At 36.1% G+C, this 13,014-nt stretch overlaps 1 long non-coding RNA gene across 1 annotated transcript; it reads left to right on the top strand.

Moving 5' to 3' along the window:
* Window positions 1–8,888: 8,888 nt before the first annotated feature.
* LOC145058871 (uncharacterized) lies at window positions 8,889–9,443 on the top strand. Its single transcript, XR_013686551.1, has 3 exons — window positions 8,889–8,929; window positions 9,135–9,208; window positions 9,361–9,443. It is a non-coding gene; the product is annotated as an uncharacterized LOC145058871 (long non-coding RNA).
* Window positions 9,444–13,014: the final 3,571 nt, after the last annotated feature.

Raw genomic sequence — 13,014 nt, 5'->3', positions numbered from 1 at the left:
TCCAAGACTTCTAATGGCTAATAGATTATAATAACAATATAAAGTAAAGATTAGAAGTTTACCTTGAATCACTTGCTTGATCTTCTTGTTCTTGGAGCTTTTAGAGTCACAATTGTCATTCCTCTAATGGCTTACAAACACCAACTAGCAAGAGGATGATTTGAGAAAGAGGAGAGGGGATCAAATCGGCTAGGGTTTCTTCTCTAAGAACAAGTCCCGAATTCCCTTAGCCCTAGAGGTCTATTTATACTTGTAAGGCTCCTAGGGTTTCACCCTTAAACCCTAATTGGATAACTTAAGCCCTAAGCAATCCAAATCCTTTCCATGATAAGCCTTGGACGATTTTATGGCTATCCTTAGCCTTAGAAATCGTCCACCCCTTATCCATAAAGGATATATAGCCCAAAGTGCAACTATCAAACAATTGACAGTTTATACCCCTTTATTTAATTAATCTCTTTAAGTCACCAAATTAATTTCTAATTAATTTATGACTTATATTAATCAAATAACAATATTATTATTCCTTATATTATTCTCATAATATATTAATAATATTTCTTATCTCATAATAAATCATCCTGTCAAGTTCCTATGGTGAAGGCAACCCAAAAGGACCATGCACAACCGGGTCAAATACTTGCCTAATATAGTTGCAACCTTAGACACTATTCCAAAAGTCTCCCACTTGGATAAGTCTAGTAACTATATACAAGTATATTCCGATTAGCAATCGTAGCTCTCAAAAACGCTGTCAGACTCTGATCTAATCAATCTTGTCCTTTAGATAAGGGATCGTATAATCCTCTGTTTAGATATCATGTTGAAAATTCTATGGAACAATTTGTCTAGCATTTGGTTTCTCGATCTCCGATTCATTTGACATACAACTTAATCGAACACATCAATTCAGTTCTGACCGGGCCCGGCACATAAGTCAAATCAAATCATCGAGCGGCCGAGATATCGCTTTTACCCTCTTAGGATAAAAGTAACAGATAAACTTCGACTTATATGCATTTACTTATTCATTAATCAACTATACACAACAATGCGTTTTATAACATCAAGTTACTGATGCGGTTTCGCATTATCAATGTACAACCAATTAACAAACAACAAACCATATATCGTGGTTTTAAGACCATATGATATTATCGTCTTGCGATCACCCTTTTATCACATTCCATAAGGTGATTCCAGCAAGCTCGGGTTTGTTCCAATGCTCAAAACTAGTTCATAAGCACTCATGAACGTTGCAGCAACCTTTTGCTATGTCTAATACCATTTAGACAGTCTACACACCAATTCATGACAATCTTCATTCATACCTACTTCCAACATATGAAAGATTGTGGACAATTTGAATAATTCGATTATTTTTAATAAACTCAATTATTCTGGAAGTGAAAACATGCAAAAAATGAAACAATAGTTAAACAATTAACACAAGAAGTAACATTACTCATAAATAATACTCCTTTATTTAATCATCAAATGTTAATTACATTTATATATTACACATTTCTAATACTATCTAATCTATACTAATATCATCCTTCAGCCCAATACTCCGAGCATGCTGCAAGTGCTTAACCCTGCTCAGTCCCTTCGTAAGCGGATCTGCTGGGTTATCTTCTGATAATATCCTCTTCACCACGAGTTGTCCTTCTTCTACTCGATGTCTAATAAAGTGATATTTTCTATCGATATGTCTAGATCTACCATGATCCCTCGGTTCCTTGGTCAAGGCAACCGCTCCTTCATTATCACATAAAATTTCCATGGGCTCCTTTATGGAAGGTACAACTCCAAGATCACCAATGAAGTTTTTTTAACCATATTGCCTCCTTCGACGCTTCGCTCGCTGCAATGTACTCTGATTCGCACGTTGAATCGGCTACGGTTTCCTGCTTGGAACTTTTCCAAGTTACTGCTCCTCCATTCAGGGTAAAAACCCAGCCTGACTGCGAACAGTAGTTGTCCCTGTCGGTCTGAAAAGCTGGCGTCACTATACCCTCGCACCTTCAAGTCATCACTCCCTCCGAAGACTAAGAACCATTCCTTCGTCCTCCAAAGGTACTTAAGGATATTCTTGACCGCAATCCAATAGGCTCTGCTAGGATTCCCTTGATATCTGCTAACCATGCTCAAAGCAAAGGCTACATCAGGGCGAGTACAAGTCATAGCATACATAATTGAGCCAACTGCGGAAGCATATGGTACTCGGATCATTTTTGCTATTTCAGCTTAGGTACTCGGAATTTGAGTCTTATTCAACTTGGCATTACTTTGTATTGGTAATTCTCCCTTCTTCGAGTTTTCCATACTAAAACATTTTAGTACCTTATCTAAGTAAGTGTTCTGACTATGTCCTATTAGTCTCTTACTTCTTTCTCTCACTATCCTTATTCCCAAAATATAGGAAGCCTCTCCGAGGTCCTTCATAGCGAAGCACTTCCCGAGCCAGGACTTAACCTCCTATAGAGTCGGGACGTTGTTTCCTATGAGTAGTATGTCGTCGACATACAGAACGAGGAAGCTTACTATACTCCTACTGGCTTTGACATATACACACGATTCATCTTCGCTTCGCATAAATCCAAAATCTTTGACTTTCTCATCGAAGCAAAGATTCCATCTGCGAGACGCTTGCTTAAGTCCATAAATGGACCTCTCAAGCTTACACACTCTATTCGGATGCTTCAGATCGACAAAACCTTCTGGCTGAGCCATGTAAACATCCTCAGCCAACTTCCCATTAAGGAAAGCGGTTTTGACATCCATTTGCCAAATCTCATAATCATGAAATGCGGCAATAGCTAGCATCACTCTAATAGACTTAATCTTCGCAACTGGTGAGAAGGTCTCATCATAGTCAACTCCGGGAGTTTGAGAAAATCCCTTCGCAACCAATCGCGCCTTATATGTGTGTACGTTTCCATCCACGCCGGTCTTCTTCTTGAAGATCCATTTGCACCCAACGGTCTTACGTCCGGGCACATTATCAACCAAATTCCAAACTTGGTTGTCATACATGGACTGGATCTCGCTATCCATTGCCTCTTTCCATTTTACAGACTCCGGGCCTGCCATAGCTTCCTTATAGCTATTAGGTTCATCTAGATTTATTAGTGTACCATCACTAATATATGTATCCCCTTCGGTAGTAATATGAAAACCATAAAACTGGGGTTGAACTCTAACTCTTTCGGAACGTCTAAGAGGTAAGGACTCGTCAATCGGTTCAACCGGAGTTTCCTCCTCGGGTTGAGTGCCAGCGGTAGAAGTTCCTTCATCTATCGACTCTTGAATCTCTTCAAGTTCGATTTGCCTCCCACTGTCTCCTTGGCTTATGAGTTCTCGCTCTCGGAAAACTCCTCTCCTCGCAACAAAGACAACATTATCCTTCGGTCTATAGAAGAGATATCCAAAGGATTTATGCGGGTAGCCGATGAATATACATCGCTCACTATGAGGTTCGAGCTTGTCATGAGTATCTCGTCTTACGAAAGCCTCGCAACCCCAAACCTTGATATGTGCCAACGAGGGAGCTTTCCCTGTCCACATCTCGTGAGGTGTTTTGGCAACCTTCTTAGTAGGGACTCAGTTAAGGATATGGGCGGCAGTCTCTAAGGCATACCCCCAAAAAGAGATAGGTAGTGAAGCACGACTCATCATAGAGCGAACCATGTCTAACAAGGTTCGATTACGCCTTTCTTCCACACCATTCAACTGCGGTGTCCTAGGTGGCATCGATTGTGAAACTATTCTACACTCCTTGAGATAATCGTGGAATTAAAGACTTAGGTACTCTCCTCCTCGATCGGATCGAAGCATCTTGATTTTCCTGCCTAATTGATTGTCCACTTCATTCTTGAACTCTTTGAACTTTTCAAAAGTTTCTAACTTTTGTTTGATTAAGTAGATATACCCATATCTACTATAGTCATGGGTAAAAGTCACATAGAAGCGGTTCCCATCCTTCGTGGTTGATCTAAACGGTCCACATACATCGGTATGTATGAGGTCCAATAGACCCTCACCCCTTTCACATCTACTTGTGAAGGGTGACTTAGTCATCTTCCCAAGTAAACAAGACTCGCAAGTGTCATCTTCCCTAAGGTCGAATGACTCCAACACTCCATCCTTTTGGAGTTGGGCTATGCGCTTCTTGTTAACATGTCCAAGACGAAAATGCCACAAGGATGCTCTATCCATACGATTGGAAGAATCCATGCATAAAACATCATTTCCTAAGTTATCTACAATCATAACAGTTTCATAAATTCCATTACATGGTATAGCTTCAAAATATAAGACACCATTTAGATAAGCAAGAATAGAACCATTCTCATTATTAAAAGAAAATCTAAAACCTTGTCTAAACAAAGCATGAAATGAAATGATGTTTCTAGCCATTTCTGGCGAATAGCAAAAATTGTTCAAATCTAAAGACAAACCATTCCTAAGCACTAAAGAATACATTCCAATCTTGGTCACAGGCGACGATCTTCTGTTCCCCATGATTAGATTTATTCTTCCATGCTCCACATCCCTATTTCTTATGGTAACCACAACCGGTATCAAGGACCCAAGAAATAGCATGAGATGAATCATTAGATTTAATTGTATAAATACCTACGAAAGATGGCTTGATCTTTCCTTCCTTTATGGCTTGCAGGTAGTCTAGGCATCTTCTCTTCCAATGCCCTATTTTATGGCAATGATGGCACTCTGCCTCCTTAGGGTTAGGACAGGGTTTAGCAGGATCAACTTTGGTCCCACTAGAAGAGGAACCATCTCGGGACTTTCCCTTGCGGTGGCTCTTAGACGGAGCCTTCCTCTTCTTTCCTCTTCCTTGCCCAATGGCCAAAACAGGAGCAGCGGGTGGATTGGGAGTGGGTGCAACAGACTTGTCCTTTAGGTTGCTTTCAGCAACCCTAAGGAGACCTTGGAGCTTGCTTAGGGTGACCTCTTCCTTGTTCATGTGGTAGGTCATCCTAAATTGATTGTAACACGGAGGCAAAGAGTGAAGCACCATGTCGATCGCCAAGTCTTCCCCAAAGTCAACATTCAACTTGCGAAGACGATCGACATACCTTTGCATCATTTGCAGGTGCACGGTAAGAGATTCTCCATGACCCATTTTAGCGGAAATCATGTTAGTGAAAATCTCATAACGCTCTTGCCTCGCGTTCTGGTGGTATCTCTCCAACAAGTCTTGGTGCATTTCATACGGATACATGTCCTCATAGGACTTTTGGAATTCGGCATTCATGGTGGCTATCATGATGCAATGTACCTTCGTTGCATCACGCTCGTGAGTTTCAAAAGTGGTCATCTCAGCCGGAGTAGCGATTTCTAGGTTGATTTTCTCGAGCTTCTCATCGAGGACATACTCCTTGTCCTCATAGCGAGCAATTGTGCGAATGTATCTTATCCATTCGCTAAAGTTCGTCCCATCGAAAGTCACCTTTTGACAAAGGCTCATCAATGTGAATGAACTAGCAGCAGCGTTGTGTGCGTTCGAAATCCACAAATAGAAAGGACAAAGATAGATTAGAATATGAATCCCTAATAATCACCCAATAAGAAAATTAGGGCTAGGATCCAAAAACAATATTTACATATTAGAAAAGGGATGTCGTAATCTAACATGCAAAAAGTTTGAAGGTAAGTGAATGACGATTCACTAATTCACCACCACAAAACATAACTTTAAGTTCTAAATGTATTGAGAATTCCTAGGTTTAGATGAGATTTATTGAAACTTTTCAATGGCATGTTTAAATCTCGATATGCCCCTCTCGTTTGTGACTGGGATACCAAGGATCACAAAGTGGGTGTGAATTACCATGCAAATTTACATGGTGCCTTCATTGTAACGATCACCTATTCGATGTGCAGGTAAACCACACACGCTCCATCAAACTATGATAAACAATGAATCACTCTTTGCCACCTTTGCTTAGAACCAATTAGTGTGCCGGTAAACCACACACGCTCCACTAACTTCTTAGCAAGAGTGCAAAGTGTAATTTCATGGGATTGCATCAATTCACTTTTCCTAAAGTAACTAAGATTGGGAAATTTTTGAAAAACATGTAGTTACTTTGTATTTTATATTATACTTTTAATGAACAGATGAGTTTGCCCTATCCTACCCGTTCGGCTAACGACCCTCCATCGATCAAGCAAGCGGTGGGTGTGAGTGTACACCTATTAAGCGCCATTTTATAGGCAGCAACCTTATACCCACCTTATAGACCGGCTTCGTGAATGAGGCCTACTAACGGTAAGACTAGCATTTTAATTATATATATATATATATATATATATATATATATATATATATATATATATATATATATTAATCTTGTAATATTATATTAGTATAGGGTTGGATTTTAAACTTGTAAAATTCTAGGGTTTGAAATTTAAATTGTCTAAATTAAACTTTTAATCACAAAACATAAATTTCAAAACTTGAGGGCAAGTTTTAAACTTTTAAAAACATAGAGGATCAAATAACAAATAATCTTAATTAACAATTAATTCCACAATTATCCATATTAGATTTATTTAATCATTTCTTGCAAAACAATTTACCAATTTAATAAAATAATTAATCAATTATCACATAAGGAAACAAATATTTTGTTAATTGATAAATATCTTCAATTAGGTCAAGAATATACTCATATATATCATAAAATCGGATTTATATTGATCTAATATGATTAAGGCAAGTATCTCAAAGATAAACAACAAGAAATCCCGAAATTTCCTTTTTCTGACGCTCGAACTCGCCGAGTACCCAGATGGACTCGCCGAGTTGAGCCTACTCGCCGAGTACCACCATGGGACTCGCCGAGTTCCTCAACCAGAGGACAAAAAAACGATTTTTTTAGCAACAAACAAGCAATCAAAGTATGAATTCAATAACCAATCTAGGCTCTGATACCACTGATGGGTTTTAGCCATATGAACATTCCTATGTGCACATGCAACCCTAATGCTTGGATCTAGGTTTCTTTAATTGAAGATACATTGAATCCAAGACTTCTAATGGATAATAGAGTATAATAACAATATAAAACAAAGATTAGAAGTTTACCTTGAATCACTTGCTTGATCTTCTTGTTCTTGGAGCTTTTAGAGTCACAATTGTCACTCCTCTAATGGCTTACAAACACCAACTAGCAAGAGGATGATTTGAGAGTGAGGAGAGGGGATCAAATCGGCCAGGGTTTCTTCTCTAAGCACAAGTCCCGAATTCCCTTAGCCCTAGAGGTCTATTTATAGTTGTAAGGCTCCTAGGGTTTCACCCTTAAACCCTAATTGGATAACTTAAGCCCTAAGCAATCCAAATCCTTTCCATGATAAGCCTTGGACGATTTTATGGCTATCCTTAACCCTAGAAATCGTCCACCCCTTATCCATAAAGGATATATAGCCCAAAGTGCAACTATCAAACAATTGACAGTTTATACCCCTTTATTTAATTAATCTCTTTAAGTCACCAAATTAATTCCTAATTAATTTATGACTTATATTAATCAAATAACAATATTATTATTCCTTATATTATTCTCATAATATATTAATAATATTTCTTCTCTCATAATAAATCATCCTGTCAAGTTGCTATGGTGAAGGCAACCCAAAAGGACCATGCACAACCGGGTCAAATACTTGCCTAATATAGTTGCAGCCTTAGACACTATTCCAATAGATTATTCATCGATGATTTGGAGACGAATGACAGTGGATTTGTAGTAGTCTGCAGAGGTGGAGTTGGTCGATCAATAGAGGAGGGATGAAGAGGGATGAGATACGGTGAAGAAGATGACGTGAAAGAGGCGAGAGAGAGAGAGAGAGAGAGAGAAAGAGAGAGAGAGAGAGAGACGTAAATGAGAGGTTTAATCAAGGAATTAAAATAATTCCTAAAATGCCATTGATGCATTTCAATTTCTTTACCCCTGTGTCTTATTTTCTCTAACTATTTACAAAAATGCCATAAATCATCTTGACCCTCTATTATTTTCATCTAACGGTCCTTGTTTGGTTTTCGAGTTCTCAGAAAGCTATAGGTTCTCAAATGATCATTCCTCTCTCTCTCTCTCTCTCTATATATATATATATATATAGAGAGAGAGAGAGAGAGTGAGGTTCAAATGTTTTTAGCAAGTATTGTTTGCCTAAATGCACCAATGAGAATTCAAGAAATAATAAACAATTAAATAAATCATTTAAGGGTATTCTGGACATTTGTACTTTTTAATTAAGGAATCTTTCAATAGAAATCCTGCAATTAAGGAAATAAAATCAATATTTTTGACCTAGTCTCTCTTGCATCGTGTATTATATTCAAGGAATCAATATTTCTCTGGTCCGGTAATCCACATACCCTTGTCCTCGGTTAGGGTTCTTTCACCTTCCATCTTCAATTCTCAGTCGTCCTTCAAGCTCTCTGATTCTGACTTCAAGTTCAGGTATCTGATTTTGGATTCTGATTTCCAGAAACAAAACGACAATCAACACAACAGAAATCGTATATACACACACTCGATCGTCAATCGTTAATTGATATTTTCAAAGCTCGAAGATAAGTTCTTTATTGTTTTATTTCTCTTTCTTTTTTGATTTCTCAGGAATCGGTAAGTTGTGAAGAGAAATTCTGCATTGATTGCAAAACCTCCAAAACACTGTTGTGGAGAAAGTGGTCGTGCTGGTCGAAAGGTCCGATTAATTGATTCAATCGTTGATTTCACTTGTCCTTTATTCTTCAAATCACAATCTAATCAAGTTGCATAAAAAATTTTGTTTTTGTTTCTGTTTTTGTTACACAGTTGCTATGTATTTGTACTCTGATGAGGATGTTAGGATGGTGCTAGCCTGCATGATATGCTTAATCTGATCACAGGTAATTTCTTGAAACAACATTTTGTCATGGCCTCTATGTGTTCGATAACATGCCTCAATGAAAAAATAGTTAAAAATCTTTAATGTTTTTACTTCACTTTGTTCCTTATTCTTTTCAGAACTATATAACTCTATTTAGATTGGGTTGGATGCCATTTTCATAACAATAGGTTGATGCTAGTTCCTTATTCTGTCAGAATTTGTAGTTAAATACATTGAGCATATCGAGAAGAAACACAGGGAACCCGAAGAATGTTAGTTCCTTATTCTGTCAGAATAGGTTGATGCTAGTTCCTTATTTTGTTTGTTGGGTATATTCTTGATAATACAAATTCTTAAAGAATATTCTTGCAGAATAGTTTATTTTGTAAGAATATTATTTGTTGTATTCTGATAGAATTGTAGTTAATTATTTGTATGTTTAATGTGCAGGTTTTACAAGTGTATCACTACAAATTACTTGGCAATGAATTTCTGGTAGAAATGGCTTCAAGAATGGCTTGAAGACCTGATGGGAAAGGGTTGAAGAATGAATTAAAGAATGATCACACTCATTTTTTAAGAATGTTGTTATTTTTTAAGAATTATACTTGTTATTCTTTCATAATGTTCGTTATTATTCAATGAATCACAATCATACAATGTAATTTTTTGATATATTATTAGTTCAAGAATCGATTTTGTGTAGTCTTTCAAAATGTATTTACTAGTTTATGGTTGACATTCTGTCATTCTGACAGAATACAATCGAAAAATATATTTACTAGTTTATGGTTGACATTCTATCATTCTAACAGAATAAAATCGGATTTTTAAAATTGAATTAATTTAAAATATTCAGATTTTTAAAAAATAAAGAAATTAATCATCCCTAAAAATCCGAAAATTTCCTTTTTTAATATAGGTTAATTGACTAAAATGCCCTTATGTTGAAATTTGTGTGATTATATGGTACATGTTATCACATTCTACTATCATAGACCCTCAGATCATGACATTTGATTATATTCCATCCAATGGTCCAGATCTGTGCATTTGGATAGACTAAAATCAGATAAATAACACTTAAGGTTTATTAATATATTATAAGTTCTAATATATTAATAATATTATTTAATTAGTGTTGATCAAGAATTAATCTAGAATTAATTAAGTGATCAAAAGAAGACTAATTAAATATATGGGTTGATTGTGTAAATCATCCATACTTGTATAGTGGGCTAAGACTCCATAGATTATCAAGTTGGGCTAAAACCCATAGGACGCTCCAATGTGTATTTGAACCCATGGATCCAAGGAAATGGAAATCCATGACAATTAGGGTTTACCGTAATTGTAACAACTATATAAGTATCTTATTCTTGTGCAAAAATCGGCCACTATCTGTGTATGTAGAGGGCAAGCCAATTTCATGAAGTGTGCATTTTCTCTCAAGTTATTCCATGTGCATCTGGTGTTGTGTCACACTTGGGGCACTAGGCTCTTAAGCTCCATGAAATCAAGCTACATCAAAGAGGTATGAATTCTAACTTGTTGTATTACTATGTATCAATGTTTTAGTATGATAGTTAGGATAATACCTTGGATATTCATATTTGCATGTATAATAGAGAAAACATAGTTCCAAGGTATTCAGGGTTGCATGTACACTTAGGAGTGTTAGAATGCTAAAAACCCAACAGTTATATCACACTTAGGAGTGTTAGAATACTCAAAAACCAACAGTGGTATCAGAGCCTAGGCTTGTTTTCAATTATACTTGATGCTATTTGCAAGAAAAATCGTTGTTTTGGAATCTGGCAGTTCACCACGAGGTGGTGACTATTCAGTGGTTTTTTTTTTAGTTTTTTTTGGCCTATTTTGGATTAGAATCATTACCAAAAAGTGTTTTTGTTCATAAAACTTGATTCTGATGTTATGGTAATGTTTATTCTCATCCAAATAAATGATAATTGTCAAAGTTTCAAGACTTGTTTTAGTTTATGTGATTAGTTAAGTTCTTGAAAATTGTTGATATGATTTATTCTCACTTATGAGTTTGATCTTGTTCATAGAAAAATTACTTGATTATTATGTTAATTGGTAATTTGATCTTAATGTTTTTTTATGAACTCCATAACTTGTCCTCAAGTTATGCAAAATGAAGAGTTTTTCTTTTAAAGTGTCATTAAAATTCATAGGTTACAAAAATGAAGAGTCTTTTTCTCGTAAATAGTTTTTATGGATTTCATAACTTGTCCTCAAGTTATTGATGTTCAAGATTCTCTTCATTAAAGTCTTTAAAACTAGAATTAAACTCATAAGTTATGAAAATCCAAGAGTTTTGAAAAGTTTCAATACTTGCCCTCATGTTTTGGAATATGTAAATTTTGCTTATTAATGCTTTAATTCCAAATCAAACCCTAGAATTTTAAAAGTTTAAAATTCAACACTTATACTATTGTTATAATTTTAATTATATAGATATGTATAAGATAAAGTCAATCTTACCATTAGTAGGCCCCATTCACGAAGTCGGTCTATATGGGGGTATAAAGTTACTGCCTATAAAATGGCAGTTTAATGGGTGTCCACTCTCACCCACCACTTCCTTGACTGGTGGAGGGTCGTTAGCCGAACGGGTAGGAAAGGACTACAATTCTCCCTTCATTAAAAGTATAATGATAAATACTAAGTAACTAAACACTTATAAATTCCCAATCTTAGTTACTTAGGAAAATGTGAAATAGGTGCTAACCCATAAAATTACACTTTGAACCATACCAAGTCGTTAGTGGAGCGTGTGTGGTTAACCGACACACTAATAAGGACTAGTAAGAGTGGCGAATGGCAACTTGACTTTATTATAGATTGGTGGAGCGTGGGTGGTTAACCAACACATCAATTAAGTGATAAAGTTAAGGGTACCAAGTCAATTTGCATGATTATTTACACCTTGTTTGTGATCCTCGGCATCCCAGTCACAAACTTGAGAGATCAGAATCGAGATTCAAACATGCCATTGAAAGTTCAATGTATCTCAAAAGATCTAGGAGTTTCAAATCCAATTAAAACTTAATTATATTTCGTTTTTCATGGTGGAAATTGGTAAATCGTCATTTACCTACCTTCAACTATTTTATAGCTTGGATTACAGCATCCCTATTCTGGTTATAAATAGTTTGTTGGATCCTAATCTTAATATTTCATATTGGGTGTTACATTAAGGACTTTAAATCAACTAAACTTGAATTTCTCCCATTATAGATGTCTAGTTAAGACAACTATGGTCTTCTCAAATCTTTAGGAACAAGCTTTCCTATTAAAGATGATATCCCACATGACAATCAAGGTGAAAGATTAATCCCTTTTTTGTGCATTAATAGGATTGGAAATCATGCTTCACTTCCTCCACCTCCTCTAATTATTTTGTTACGAGAAAAACTTGAGACACACTTGAACAAACGTTAGAACAAGTATGGCTACGGAATTAGTTAATCTCAAAGGATCTAAAATCTCAACAATAATAAGTTAATATGTTAGATGGTTAGATAGTTAGTTGCGGAAATGTAAAGAAACATAAATGACAACAGGTGATATATCAAGTAAACACATAAGTTGATTCATAACATGGAATGCATTCAAACCAAGTTAATGAGTGAGATCAATCTTAGTGATAGAGTCACAAATGGCTTGCTCCGAAGACAAGTACTAATCAATTGTGTTCGAGAGGATTTTAGAGAGTAAGAAAGATATGAGATGTATAAGGATAACTTAAAGATGGTTTAGGTTTAGAGATGAGTAAAGCGAGAGAGTTGTATTGATTGAAAAAGCGTGAGCTCCATTTATAGAGACTCAAGAAATACTAGTGATTGATTCTCTAAGAGTAGCCATGCAAGGCATACTGGACAATAGAGAGTATTACAAGAGATAAATAAAAAATAGACTAAGTACAGAAAGAAGGCTGCAGTAGCTTGACGACTTCGGATGTGATTGTTGAGGAAGTTTGACAGTGGAAAGTTGTAGACTGCGGTAGACAACATTAAGAGGGTCACTTCATGTATCAACATATTCTCCCTATCCTACAAGATCAAATACTTGAAAAGT

The sequence above is a fragment of the Lactuca serriola genome, chromosome 6 (assembly GCF_051521515.1).
Source record: "Lactuca serriola cultivar US96UC23 chromosome 6, Lser_US96UC23_V15, whole genome shotgun sequence".
Classification (NCBI taxonomy): domain Eukaryota; kingdom Viridiplantae; phylum Streptophyta; class Magnoliopsida; order Asterales; family Asteraceae; genus Lactuca; species Lactuca serriola.
The sequence above is the reverse complement of the archived record's forward strand: the minus strand, read 5'-3'. Positions and strand labels throughout refer to the sequence as shown.